The sequence below is a fragment of the Canis lupus genome, chromosome 7 (genome assembly GCF_011100685.1).
Source record: "Canis lupus familiaris isolate Mischka breed German Shepherd chromosome 7, alternate assembly UU_Cfam_GSD_1.0, whole genome shotgun sequence".
NCBI classification, from domain to species: Eukaryota; Metazoa; Chordata; class Mammalia; order Carnivora; family Canidae; genus Canis; species Canis lupus.
This window is the reverse complement of record NC_049228.1, coordinates 15,502,094-15,517,125: the sequence shown is the minus strand read 5'-3', so window position 1 is coordinate 15,517,125 and position 15,032 is coordinate 15,502,094. Positions and strand designations below refer to the sequence as shown.

The 15,032-nt window shown below is 45.0% G+C and overlaps 1 long non-coding RNA gene and 1 pseudogene across 5 annotated transcripts; one reads left to right on the top strand and one right to left on the bottom strand.

Annotated features, from left to right (window-relative positions):
* Window positions 1-2,232: 2,232 nt before the first annotated feature.
* Window positions 2,233-9,502, bottom strand: LOC111096639. Of its 5 annotated transcripts, none has more exons than XR_005361983.1 (6): window positions 9,035-9,502; window positions 5,582-5,692; window positions 5,363-5,424; window positions 5,018-5,237; window positions 3,807-3,931; window positions 2,233-2,634 (listed from the first exon to the last, which is right to left on the bottom strand). It is a non-coding gene; the product is annotated as an uncharacterized LOC111096639 (long non-coding RNA). The 5 variants fall into 5 exon arrangements; XR_005361986.1 differs by having other exon boundaries at window positions 3,807-3,924; XR_005361984.1 differs by having other exon boundaries at window positions 3,807-5,237; window positions 5,363-5,437.
* Window positions 9,503-11,957: 2,455 nt separating this feature from the next.
* On the top strand, window positions 11,958-14,182 carry LOC100686952 (annotated as a pseudogene).
* The last annotated feature ends 850 nt before the right edge of the window (window positions 14,183-15,032 follow it).

Here is a 15,032-nt window from a genome sequence, read left to right as displayed (position 1 = left end):
TGAGCAAAGCTTATCTAACATATATGTTTTCTTTGTAGGGCGCATCCCAACCTTCTTATGCTTAAGAATACCAGACAGCACTTCGGCATTATGCTTGGAGATCAGGGGGATCCCTGAGTGGCTCAGTGGTTTAGCGCCTGCCTTCGGCCCAGGATGTGATCCTGGAGTCCTGGGATCGAGTCCCACATCATGGAGCATGAAGCCTGCTTCTCCCTCTGCTTGTGTCTGTTTCTATGTCTCTCTCTGTATCTCTCATGAATAAATAAATAAAGTCTTAAAAAAAAAGATTAATGCTTGGAGATCATTTAAACTGAAATCATTGACAAGAAGGATAAAAATGTGAAAAATATGTTCACTATAAAAACTGCAAAAAGGACACTTGCTTGGTGTAGAAGAGTTGAAGCAACATGACAGAGTATTGCCTAATTCAACCTTAGCTGGGAACATGTATGTCTAGCAACTCCTGTTTTTTTCCAGTCTGCAGGTGTTTGGGAATGCCTGGAATAGTGCTGGTATGTTGATTTTGGAAATTACAGATAAATTTTAGCAGGGAGGCAATTTTGCAAACACAGAAACCAATGAGTAATGATTGACTGTAGTTTAAAAAAAAGTTTTGTTACGTTTGATATAGACCCGGATAATCCCAGTATTGAGATGCATGTTAACAAGTCTAAGAGCTCCTGATTCAAGTCCTAGTATGGAGGTTATTTTCACTGCTTGGAACAATACTACTGGGATCCCATACTACTGGAAACATTTGGCAGTTGACTTCGAAAAGCTGTTTCTCAATGGTTTTTCCTAAGGAAGTTAAGGAACCAGGAGGTATGATCTAAGTGGTCTGGTTGGATAAAAAAATTCCTTGAAGTATTGCGGTCAAGAGGAGAGTAAAAAATTCCAGCCACTTACATAGAGAGGCTCTTACTCTCCTGAGAGTCTGGACCTCCCGGGCAGCTGGCCTCAAGATGGTTGCCCAGATGGGGTGGAGCACAGGAACAGGAAGCTAGAATGGGGCTTTTCAGACTGTTTCCTCTTCTTGATCTTCCCCTGGCCCATGTTTGTGGTTTCTACCACTTTTCTTGGTATTGATTTCAGTTCTTCAATCATTCTTGGTGCCCCTTTTCCTCAACCCCCCTGGTCACTAAGTTCCATCTATTCTTGCCCTTGAATCTAGGTCCTGCTTTCCATGATCACACTGTCTTACTCCATGTTTCCTTCATGTTCTCCAAGCCCATTGGTGTCATGCTTAGTGTTTTTCTCCATCTCTGGCCTCAACTCCCTCTAAGCCAAATTCTTCCTAAAAGAATCCCTTACTCAAAAACCTTCCATGACTCCCTACATCCATGGATTTAAACTCAAACACTTTGACTTCAAACTCATCTCCCCCATTCGTTGTTCTTCCCAAAGTTATTACAGATGCTTTTTCTAGTCTTGTCTGTCATGGCTCCTTTACATGTGTTCATATACACTAGGCCGACTGTCTCCTTGCTATTTTCAAAACATAACTAAAATTTCCAACCACAAATGATTATTCATCTTGTACTTTTTATCAGATATACTTTCTTTCTATATCTACTATTTAAAATTATATGCAGGATTAATGACATGTTTCCCAATTTTCCCCAACTGTATACACTTTTCTGCTCCCTGAACTTTTGCAGCATTTTACTTTTGCCTCTAGTGAAGTTTTACATGTTTGCTTTATATTCATTATTTTTCTTACTGTTAGGCCTTTTATAGGAGACAGAAAACTACCTGTTTCCCAACACCCTTAAAGGAGACCTTGCACAGAATAGATGCTCAATAAATATTTATGGAACCTGAAGACTGTTCTTAGTAGCCACCATTCTAGGAAGAAAAGGAGAAAAAATGGAGGAATGCCACCAGGTGTTTGTACCTAGGCCACCTTAAAAAGCACATGATGGGTTCAGATAAAAATAAGGAATGTACTCCAAATCCCAGATATCTAAGAAGCCACTGACCATTCTTTTTTTTAATAATAAATTTATTTTTTATTGGTGTTCAATTTGCCAACATATAGAATAACACCCAGGGCTCACCCCGTCAAGTGCCCCCCTCAGTGCCCGCTACCCAGTCACCTCCACCCCTTGCCCTCCTCCCCTTCTACCACCCCTAGTTTGTTTCCCAGAGTTAGGAGTCTTCCATGTTCTGTCTCCCTTTCTGATATTTCCTACCCATTTCTTCTCCCTTCCCCTCTATTCCCTTTCACTATTATCTATATTCCCCAAATGAATGAGACCATATAATGTTTGTCCTTTTCCGACTGACTTATTTCACTCAGCATAATACCCTCCAGTTCCATCTTAAAATTCCAGAGAAATGTAAGTTAATTCCACAAATGCACTAGAGTCAAGTATCAAAAAACCCCTGGAAGTCTCAGGAATTTCCTTCAAAAGTTATGTAGAACTGCAGCGAGCATCTCTGGGTGTTGTGGTCTAGATAGGCCCTAGGCTCAGTGTTAGTCTAGGTGTGGCAAAGCCCACTAAGGCTTACCATAGTCCCTTTGTCATCTCCAGCCCTTGGCTGAACAAGAACTTGAGGTTTCAAGAAGATACACAGGCCGGGGCCTTACCATATGGTGGTAACCACCCTGTTATTCCTTGTCCAAACTGTCATCTAAGAAAAAAAAAAAAAAGAGGGAGTGAGAGAGAGAGATAGTAAGTACTTGGAGTGGTGTGTGATTGGGGTGGGTCACAGGAAATTCACTGTGAGTTCTCTCAAGTATAGTGAACAAAGAGGAAGGCCAGAAATCATTTTACAGGAAATAAAATAGCATACCTGTTTTATTTTAAAATGACTATCCTTTTCTATGTTAACCTGAGCCAAAATTGTCTCCATTCACTCACTCCAAACTTTATTTATTTATTTATTTTTGATTTTTAATTTATTTATGATAGTCACACACACACAGAGAGAGAAGCAGAGACATAGGCAGAGGGAGAAGCAGGCTCCACACACCGGGAGCCCGACATGGGATTTGATCCTCGGTCTCCAGGATCGCGCCCTGGGCCAAAGGCAGGCGCTAAACCGCTGTGCCACCCAGGGATCCCTTTTCTTTTCTTTTTTTTTAATTCCAAACTTATTTATTTAGTGCCTTTTAGTTTCCAGGCACTTTCCTGGGCATTAGAATACACCATTGCACATGATGATCTTATCCCTCTAAGGTGATTGGGGTCATCTGCCTGTGGTGATCACAGCCTGTCATTGTTGCCTACTGCCCTAAACTTGGTGATTCCCTTGGGAATATAAGACAATCATACTCAATGAACTGCCCAGGGCTTCGTGAAGGAGGGGCTGGCAGAAATCAGAGAAAGAACTTGGATATTAGCTCTTGACTGGTGCAATACTCTACCTCTTAAATGTCTGATCAAGGAGCTACACACCCAAGTGACTAATTCTACAAAGTAGGTGCCACTTTCAGCATACTGTGAGGCTTCTTTTCAGATTTTCTATAAGCCTAAATGTACATTTTTTTTGAGAGAGAGAGAGAGAGTGTGCTTGTAAGCAGTGGGGGAGGGGCAAAGGGAGAGCCAGACAGAATCTTAAGAAGACTCTATACCCACAGCTCAGATCTCATGACCCTGAAATTAAGAGTTGGATGTTTAACTGATTGAGCTGCCCAGGAGTCCCATACATGTACATTTTTCAAGTTATCACCTGTTTCCCCTACACCCTCCCCTCGGAAAAAAAAAAAGATGGGGGGAGGGTATATATCTTCTTCACTATTTTGTTTTTCGTACTTCTCCTCACATCTGGCTTTTGCCACAACTGGCAGCAGAAATGCTGACCTGTCATGAGAAAGCCTTTCTAGGAGACACGTGGCTGAGCAGCAGCAGCAGCAACAGCAGCAGGAAGTACAGGAAATCTCATGAGATGGTCTGTTCTTGAACACTTGCCAGCTTTCTTCTGCAGTCTCATGAGAGAAAGAGAAACATCCTAGTTACTGGAGATGTAACTAGAACAGAGTCTCAATTCTCAACAGTTTGAGGTTCACCCATAACTGACAGAATGACCACAGAACACAACTGTTAGACTCCAGCCACAGCCTGTGGCCGTGGTGCTGTATGTTGAGATACTTTTTATTCTAATGACTCCACACACCCAGGGAGCCCAAGAGTTAATACTGGCAGTGAACGGCATCAAGCAAGGCTTTCTCCGCAAGTGCTGTGATGTGCTGGGTCATGGTAAGATGTTGCTATGGAGTCCTGGGGAGGTCACGTGAGAGGGGAGAGGTCATGGTCTGTTTTTGTGAGGCAACAAGGTAGCTGCTAGTTCTAAGGGGAAAAGGAAAAAGTCTGGATCATAGACCAGAGCTGACTTCTCTGGAAGACTCAGGATGGGGACCCATGGTGGCTTGTGTACACTTTGACAATTTAGCTAATACACACAATGTGCCCTCTAGGATGAAGATATTGTTTCCAAGTCAGGAGCCTTCTGAAAGTTTCATCACTGAGAGAGAGAGAGAGAGAGAGACAAAAGAGGAAAAGAAGAGAGAGATAAAGAGAAAGAAACTTTCTCTGCCACATCTTTGGCAAGTGTTGTTTCCTGAAACAGCAAGGTCCATTCTAAGAAATGGCTGGGCTTCACTGCTAGGATTTGCTGAAAGCACCCTGTTAAAGCCAGCACAGAAAGACTGGCTGCAAGCCAAATGTTCTGACCTATCTAAACCGACCCAGGCATATGTCCAACGAGAGCACCCTTTCTTTTTGTTTTTGGCCGCCTTTTATCCTCTGGTACATACCTTGAGAACTGGAAATTCTGAGATGCTCTGGTTTTGTCTTACATACACCAAAAGTGCTGGGCCAGGCACAGCCCTACCTTAGAAAAGCATCTAATAAACCCAGTGGATGACTTCTTCAAGCAAGACTGGCAGTTCAGTCTAATTTGGAGGAAAAATGAGAAGCCGTTTAAAATAAGGCCAGACACCAGCTATGGGCCTTGGACCAACCATCAGTCACCAGAGCCTGGAATTCCAAAAACCCTCTGCCACTTCTCTTACCTGAAGGAGATCTCCTCCCTAGGCTGAAAATGTGAAGAGCAGAGCTGGATACTGCCAGAGGCTTGGTGGATTACAGCCCGGAATGGGACTTGCCAGTCAGAAGACTGGGACTGGGGCCCCAACATTGTGGTCGGTTGAGGATTATCGTCTGACTTGTCTACTGGCATGCTAGTGACATCCTCCACATGCAGGTGGTAGGGGTGAGAGCATTCCTGGGCTGCTGATAATTTGGATGGAAGGTATTAAATAACTGAATTATAAAATGCAATTGAAGATATGTATGCTCAAAACAATTTGTCTTTCTAAAGGAAGCTCAGATATTATTTTAAATGGATTTCCTCCTACCTTCTTCCCACTGCATACAGCTGTCTTGGTGATCTGAACCACCCTGCCCACTCTTGTTCAACCTACAATCAAATTCTAACAGTGAGAATTTCCTTAATAGATGGTTAATGAAGATGAGAAAATTAAAGATGTATTAAAACACACACACACACACACACACACACACACACACACACACACACACTATTTCCCAAGCCTGGGAGTGACCCACATACTTACGATAAGAAGGCTGCTCAACTTCTGCTGAGCAGGGGTGGGGGATGCAGGGTTTTTGTCACTACTCCTGGGCAAATGCTAAATATCCACTTGCCCTCCCCACTGCCACCACCTCTGAAAACAGAAAAACAGACAAGGAACCTTGCCACAAAGATTGCTTTCACACTGAACAGACAGATGTTTTCTAGCATCTATTAACCCTAGGGCTATTATTAGAAGTTGCTTTTTTGGTTTTATGGTAAAAGTCTCTTAAAAGTAATACCATAATCATAAAGACGTCAGAATAAAGTAGACATTTCAAGTCCCTCCTTGTGGCCAACACATTTCTAAACAACAACCAAAGTAATAATATTTTCTCCTCAATAATGTTGGCATTGTTTGATTCTTCTACATGCCTTATCTTACCTGATCCTTCGGAGTGGATGAGGTAAATTGGCCTGATTTTACCATCTTCACTTTACAGCATGGAGGAGTGGCAGATATGGAGGTGTGCCTCTCTACCCCCCCACCAAGGAAGGGACCGGTTGAGGGATGGGCAGTGGGTCAGCAGACAGCCTCATGCCAGCTCCTTTAGGGGTGCCTCAGTGTCCAAGAGCTGCCTCACCTGAGTCACACTCTTCTCAAGGGGAACTGAGTCTTGAGGAGGAATCTGAAGGCCCAACATTTCAGCCCACCGCAGGATCACCATGATAGGCACTGCTCCTTCCAGAGCTCCCCACCAGCTAAGCCCAGGCTCTGTTACATCTGCCTTGCAGTGGAAGGAGAAGGCCTGAGCCTAACACCAAGTGACCATGAGTCCAGAACTGCTCACCTTGGCCTGGCCCCTGTCATATCTACCAAGTCATAAGTTCTACTGGGCCCAGAAATAATTCATTATAGAATTGAGATGGTACATCCGGGATTGAGCAAAGCAGGGATAGAGGGTTCAGGCTGCAGCACAGAGAGCTCAGCCGTCACTGTGGCACCTACCACCCTTGGGTCAGTGGCCCTCCCTCAGCTCACCTTCACGGTTGTATAAGTGGCTCTTTACAACATGCTGAAGGAGGGTAAAAAAGCTGGAGCATGTCTTATGGATGGACTGGCTTGGTGTTTGTGTGCAAGTTGAATGTTGGTGACAGCTGGACTATAGTCTCACTCAGGCTTGGCACTGAGGAAGAAGGGCCAAGAGAAAATTCTGCTAATGAGCAAAGCTTTGAGCAGTGCACGAGGTCATCCACACAGTGTGAGAAGAAAAGTGGTCTGAGATTAGAATATACACGGACTCACACACTGGAGTCTAATTTTCCCAGGAATGATCTCTGATGTCTCACCCAGACTTAAGAGTGAGGGAGAGAGAGATTCTATTTTCCTTCCCTTGGGGTAGGCACCTTTTGTCTCAGGATTGACCTAACTTCTCTCTGGAGTCCCTTCCTCATCAAAGGGTCCCTCACAGGTTGGGAGGCCACTCTCTCCTTTTGAGATGTGACGGTTCAGGATGATAGAGAGTGCACAGGACACATAGAGAACATTTCAAAACCAAATAGCTTCTGAAACTTTATCCCTAGCTCTGGGTTATGGCCCCTCCAGGCACAGACTTCTGAGAAACCTGGACAAGGTCATGTGATTTTCTGTTCCAGGCTTAGCTAATAATAATACAGACCTAAAATAAACATACCTAGGCATATTTGGACAGTACACTTAAATTTGCATTTATAGCAATATGGTCAAGTTTGGGGAGGGGTTAAGAGGAGAGTCCTCAATTAGCCACTTAATTGGTGGCATAAGTTAAATATTTCAGTTTATTGAATTTATTAATATTGCAGTTTATCCACAGTCAGATAGGGGAGAATGAAAAACTATGTATCTTTCAAGAAACTTATTTTAACAAGGGACATTTCTTTACCAAATAGGATCCCTTTCTTTATCATGGAAAGAGAGATCGGCCTAAAGAAGCCTTGCCCCTTTTGCTCCCTGATTCTGTACCCACCTCAAAATCCTTAAGCCATCAGGAAAACAGTCAAAAATGGCTGAGACACCCAGAGGATAATGCCCTTGTTGCTAAAAAATCCTTACAAAATTAAACTGGTACATCCACATGCAAAATAATGATGACGATCAGAGTAATCCCATTTAAAATAATCAGGCAAAACTGTTACCTGTGGTTTTAAATCTTTTATTTTGATAAGAAACACTTGGGGAGTTTTAAAAATATAATAAGACCTGGGCTCTGTTTCCTGAGACTGAGATTCAGTTGTTTTGGGGAGGGAGCTAGGCATCTGCCTTCTTCAAAAAGCTCTTGGGAGGTTTAACATGCAGCCATGATAGGGAACCACTGACCTAGACCTTGACTTAGAACCAGGTATTTTCTATCCCCACAGAAGAACATGCATTTGGCAGGAGGGGGTCCTAAAGAGGCTGAAAGCAATCATCAAAAAGAATTCTACAGAAATCAGGTAAACCAAAGCCTATTTTTGGTGACAACCCACGAGTCTCCATATTCAACAAAAATTCTATGAACCTTTCAAAACACAATATTAAATAAAATCTACATTTCAAGTATTAATGCTGAATTGATTATTAATAATTCGATGATAAAATGTAAGGTTATTGTTTTACAGTGTTTCTGATTTGAATTCTGCAAATGGGAGGGCAAATTCCCTATTGAGTGTGCCAATTATTACAACAAAAAATGTCTACTGTCCTGCTGCTACTGTCACAGAGGGTTCCAAAGACAGTCCAGGCTGCCAATGGACAGACTACAATAGTGGCAGCCCAGTATGGGGAGAAGCATCAATCTGGAAGCTAGGCTACTTGGACAGTTGTCCTGTTCCTGACACAGAACTAGTGAGCTATTTAACTGAGATTCTTTTTCATCTGTAAAAGGGAGGAAACAATAATTATTTAAATCACAGGGAAGGTAGCTGTGGGGCTAAATCAGATAAAAGTACTTTATAAAGAAGTGAACATTTATGTATAGTATCATTGTTATTCACTATGAGTTTTGTTATATATTTTTTAAAGATTTTTATTTATTTTTTCATGAGAGACACACAGAGAGAGAGAGAGAGAGAGAGAGAGAGAGAGAGAGGCAGAGACACAGGAAGAGGGAGGAGCAGGCTCCATGCAGGGAGCCCGACGTGGGACTCGATTCCGGGCCTCCAGGATCACACCCTGGGCAGAAGGCAGCGCTAAACCGCTGAGCCACCCAAGTTGCCCTGTTATTACATTTTTATCCTTACACCTGTGTGAACCAGTGAGTCTTAGTCTTATTGTACAAAGGCCAGTTTGGGAAATTACCTTTTTAAAATTATAATCTACATTACTAAAGTCTTTATTTTGGTTATCATCCTATTTCAATAGCAAAAAACCCCAAAGAAGTGTCAAATAGGTGACCCCAACAAAATGGCCCTGAAAGTCTAAATTATCGTAAAGCGTCCTTCTCATTTATGTTATCCAACTATACTTCTTCTGACTCACTTCAAGACCCAAGGCAAAGTCAGTGATTTCAGTCCTCATGATCCCAACAGCAGAAATGTCCTTAGAGGGTTGTTGTTAGCAGCGACAAGACAGCGAACACGACAGCACTCTGTGAACTGTGACACTAGGCATGTGTAGGTGATGATGTTAGTGGTAGTCATAGAGATGATAGTGTTAATGACAGTGATACAGACCAATTGGTTAGCCTTGAATACATAGGTAAGGACATTTACCACTGGTCCCTACTCAAGTAGGAAATGTCCCAAAGGAGATAGGGCAGCCTCTGGAAAAAGAATGATATGAAGGCTGAAACTGATTGGTTAGTAAGTCTTATGGCTCCAGGCCTCTACCCCATCCTTCTCAAACCTAAGAAATGCCAAACAACTTTCAGGTGGTCTTCATTGGGTTTTCTTCCCCATATGCTCCTTTCTAGACAGTTCACTTGAAGCTTTGTTATGCCTGTCTCTTGTTCATCTAAGTCCCTCTTCCCACACAATCTCAGTGGGTTCCACTCTCTGGACCATAGTATCAATGTAAACACTGGTCAGAACTTGGAATGCAGAAAGGAAGGGGCATGGTAATGAGGAAGGCCTGTCTACTTGTCCCCAGGGATGTTTCATACATTATGTGTTCTTTTTTTTTAAGATTTTATTTATTTAAAAAAATAATTTAAAAAATATTTTATTTATTTATTCATGAGAGACAGAGAGAGAGAGTCAGAGACATAGGCAGAGGGATATGCAGGCTAATGTAGGACTTGATCCCAGGACTCTGGGATCATGACCTGAGCCAAAGGCAGATGTTCAGCAACTGAGTCATCCGGGTGCCCCAAATTATGTGTTCTTACAGTCCACTGACTGTTCACTTTCTAATGGCTAAGCTCTCCTGAGAAGGCTGCATAGAATTTTCCACTTTGGTGGGGAAGACAGATGTATGGAAGCAATATAAAACTACCCCAGGTTCTCTAAGCAGGTAGTTGCAATTTCATTTTGGTTGGAAAATAAAAAGACTTAATGGAGGAAGAGCAGTGAAGGCACATTGAAAAAAAATTCAATAAAAAACTAGACAAATGTGAGAGATGTATAAACCTTCCAAAGGTGTTCACTTTTTTTTTTTCCCCCAGATGGGAGAAGAAAAGTCTCATTAACCTGTGACAGTGCCTCTTCCACATCTTTTGGTTCTCTTCTTCTGGCACTTGCAAACTTCTTTTTCTAGTAGTTGGGGACTTTTTCCTCATGAGAGCCATGCCACCTGCCCATTCCTAGTTGATACATCTAGGATCAAAACAACTGTGTGTAGGACAAACCCTCAGTTTTTTGGATTGGGGTGGGAGATCAGAGGTCAAAGACTATCTACCCGTCCTCCAAGCCCAAGCCATGAGCTGTCTCATTGGGTTAGCACAGAGCAGCAAATGGCCATGAAGTCATGTCCATTGAGATTTGTCAGCTTTGTGGAACTTAGTCAGGGACATAACCGTGCTTGGCCCTGATGCTGATGGCCCCTCTCTTTTAAGGACACATGGTGGTTGTAAGGATGCTTACAACTTGCAGTGGGTAATAACACTCTATTTATCTTCATCATAATACTTGAAACTCAGGCCTTTTACAATAGGCTTTATCAAAATGTTTTTGTTTTTAATCTCTGAAAACTTTCCCAAACTCTATTGAGTTTCATCTTGCTGGCTTCATCTTGCCCTGTGTGTTCTAGCAGTTAGTGTCTGGTACTTCTTTTATAGCAAAACTTTCTCATGAGAGTTTTGGGGTGAAAAAGTAGACATTCTTCATGTTGACTTTTTTTTATAGGAAGATTAGGCAGGAGTCCAGGAATGTAAATAGACAGGCCCAAGAGAATGTTTCGTGTGTGAGCAGATCCCAGAGTGTCCTGGGGGATGGAGCTCCATCAGAAACCCAGTGAAGGCTTATTCTTTTCTTAACCCTCCTGGATCACTGCACAATGAAATGATGGCTCCAAAGAGTCTTTCCCACAGGGTCATCAGGCCTCTTGCAGCAGACTGTTCTGGCTTGCGGATGCAGGCATGATATGAGGCCATGTTGGAGAGAGTCGGCAGAAATAAGTCAAAGACAAGTTCTCATTTTCTTATGGGCACTTGTGAAGGCAAACCAAGAAGGGAGGTGAGGGGAAAGGGTGCATGGGTGGGGTCAGGGAAGTTGAGGAAAAGAGAAAGAATGTAAAAGGTATTTAGGGGTCGTTGGGCCTATTCACAAGAATGCTGTAATGTACAGAGGGATTGGGGGTATCTGTATGATCCTGAAATGGGCTCAGGTGGCCTAAGGACTAAAGTTAGCAGGCTGTACTATAATAAAGGTGAATAACTGAAAATGAATGCTATGAAGTATGGAAAGTTGAGTTCTCTTGTGAACTACTAGAACATTCCATAACAAAAGATTATCTTCATTCTAGCTTCCTAAAAGCCAGTGGATAAAGGAGTTGGGCTGTTTCACTTTGGATAGACTAAGGGAGGGTCAGATTTCATGAAGAAATATAAAAAAAAATAAAAACCTTGTCATACATTTGCTTAGGACAAATTAAAGGTATATGAGATGAAACAGCAGCAAAGAAAATTTTGGTTAAAAAAAGCGCACACACGCACACACACACACACAAACCCCACAACAACTCAGTGATGCAAAAAATTTATTTCATATTGTCCTGGTGGCTGGATTTCAACTCTGTGGGTCAATCTAGTGTTGAATAGGAAAAGCATCTGACCACAAAGGCATAGGTACAGTTACGTAAACACACTGAACACCATGAGATCCAGCTAATGTTGTTTCTATAATGCTACCCTTTCTCCTTTCTAATCTCACCAAGCCACAGCTGAGGCATTACCTTTTTGTAGTAAATGCTACATTTGTGACTGCCTCCTCCTTGGCCTGAGTACGCTGGTCTGGACACATTAAGCATGGTCATGTTTCCTGAGCAGGCTGCCCAAAAGGCCCACACTCTACTCTCCCCACCATCAATCAACAATGTTACTTTTGCCCATGTGCCTGTGTTGACTTACACCAAGTCCTCCCAGCCTTTCCTGCTGGGGGTGTGTGGCTTTGGCTGGTGGCATGCCCCCAATTATGCCACCCATCTTCTCCAGGTGAGGCCCTTCCTGGTAAGCCTGGCCCAGTGACACTGGGGTGGTGGAGTCCAAATAAAGAAACCATGTGAGCTGCAGCCTGGGAAGAAGTACCCTGTGGTGGGGGCTCTTCAAAGCCGTGCCGCTCCAGGTGTCCATCCTCTAGGAGATCAGCAAAGGGCACAACCTGCTCTCCTAGCTTCCTTGGAACAAATATATCCACCCAGATGATGAACTGGTTTTAGAGGGTGAATTGCAGTGTATCAAACTGGAAGGCACCACTGACCTGTCAAAGCTGGTCCCAGGGTCAGTCCTGGCTGTGCTCCACTCTGTGAGAGACAGTGGGAAGTTTCTGGTGGAGGACCACTGCTTTGCAGAACTTGCTCCTCAGAACCTTGCATCTCATCCTGACACAGACAGGTTTATGCTACTGGTGTCTGGTTTGGGCCTGGATGGAGGCAGGGGTGAGAGCCTGCTGGGAACCCAGCTGCTGGTGGACATGGTGACAGGGCAGCAGGGAGACGGGGACAGTGCAGTGCTGCCCACATGTTCTAGGTCATCCTTGCCAGGAACCTCCTAAGCACAACACCCAGAGTAGAGATACCATCAATATGGCCAAGACCTTAACCAAGAAAACCCAGGCATCCAGCATGGAGGCTGTCAAAATGCTGGATGAGATCCTCCTGCAGCTGGGCACCTTGATACCCATGGTCATGGTGCCAGGCAAATTTGACCCAACCAAGCACACTCTCCCCCAGCAACCCCTGCCCCCCTGCATGTTCCCCCTGGCCACTGCCTACTCCACCCTCTAGCTGGTCACCAATCCCTACCAAGCCATCATCGATGGAATCCAATTCCTAGGGACTCAGGGCAGAATGCAAGTGACATTTTCCAGCCCAGCAGCACGGAGGATCACTTGGAAATCCTAGAGGGGACCCTGCATAGTGGTCACATCAGCCCCACAGCCCTGAAATTAGGTGGCTACCCCTTCTACAAGACCAGTCCATTCATCTTTCCAGGGTATCCTCACATCTACTTTTGTGGGAACACCCCTGGCTTTGGCTCTAAAATCTTTCCAGGCCCAGAGGACCAGAGGCTGTTGTTGGTGGCTGTTCCAGACTTCAGCACCACACAGACAGCCTGCCTAAGTCTGCATAGCCCAATCTCCCTGCCCACCCGTTTCTCAGGCTTTGTGACAGAGAAGGACCTGGGGGGCCTGCGTCTGGGCCCCCAACTCACAGAGATCTGGGCCATCTGTTGCCTGCAACATTGACACTGCAGCAGCATTTGCTGTACAATAAAAATCTGTGGAAAAAACAGGTGGGTTGGGGAGAGGCAGTGTGGCACCAGTCCACGTGGCAGCTGAGGTGGAGACTGAGGACGTGGACTGCCAACACCCCAGGTCAGAGAGTGGAGGGACCCACACCCCAGTCGAATGCCGATGCCGCAGGGGAGCCCGCTGCTGCCGTCACATGCCCTGCAGGAGCTGCGGGCCAGGGCACCGTGCAGGTGGAGCTCGTTCCCGAGAAGGGCCCCTTCCTGGAGCAGTGGAATACCAGGTTTCCAGGCAGCACTTCAAGGGCTCTGTGTACAGACGGTACGAGGACTTCGTGGTTTCCCATGAGATGCTGCTGCAGACGTTCCCCTAATGCAGGACGCTGGCCGTCCCCCGGAAAGAGTGCTGGGAGCCCACCAGGAGTTCGTCGAGGCACTTCATTGACCTGGTGGCCCGGCACCCCTGTTCTCCACGGGTGGCCCCGATGTGCAGAACAACTTAAGGGAATCGGCTCAGTGTGCTGGACACGAATTCATGCCCAGTAAGCTGGCTCCTCTGGACAAGGGCTTCCTCCCAGCTGACATCCAGACTCAGCTGTTAGCCGGAGCTCATTGGGAACATCTACAACAGCTTCCACGAGCTTCGCCATCTGGCCCATGTGGCCGAGTGGATGGCTTCAGGCGCCACGGACAAGGCTGCTGACCTTCCCATATTCGGGAAGGAGCTGAATGCTTTGGATGGCAGCACGCGGGGTCCCTCCAACGGGCCAACAGGAAGAGAATGAGGTGCTCTGGTCCTGTGTGAGGGCCCACGCAGAGCCCCGGGCCTGACTATGGAGCAGCTGGGATCCTACATCGTGGAACAGGAGAGCGCCACCCCGCCACCCCGACGATGGAGCTTCAGAGCTTCCTCTCCCCATCCTGCCTGCACCGGGAGGCGCAGCTGGTCCACAACTACCTGCCCCTCACCTCCCACATTCTCCTGCCTTTGTCAGCTCTCAGCTCCAAAGGCACGAGGAGATAAGCAAGAAGAGTTACCATTTGCTTCTCTGACATCAGAATTATGCTTTCTACATCTCTTCCACTTCCTACATCTCTTCCAGCTTGGAGAACTGCAGCTCGCTTGAGCTTGCTGTGTATCTCTCCCTGGGCTCCAGATGTCCTGGTGTCCGAGATACCCACCCCCACTCCTGCCACATAAATCCCTTCCAAAGTGACTCTTGCCCACGTTTCCATCACACATACCCGGACAGGTCTGAGCTGAAATGGGGGATCCTGATGTGCTATTTAAAGAAAAAAAAAAAAAAAAGAAACAGAAATCCCAGGAATCTTAAATCTATTCATCTTGAAGACTATTCATGGAAGCAGGGAAATTTAAACACAGCATCCTTGAATATATACCCTCCACACTTAACTAAACTTGGGCTATTGTTTCCTTCATAATGACAATTCACCTCTGGGAGTTGGAGAACAAGCACTCACTACTGCTCAGTACAATCATGTAGAGCTGGATCAGGTACCAGGAGGAAATGAAAACAAAGCTATATTGTCAGGAAGCCTGAAGGTTGACCCAAACAAAGCAGAGCTCCAGAAAACTATTGTGGAAAATATTTCCCCCATAGCTGCCTGTGGTTG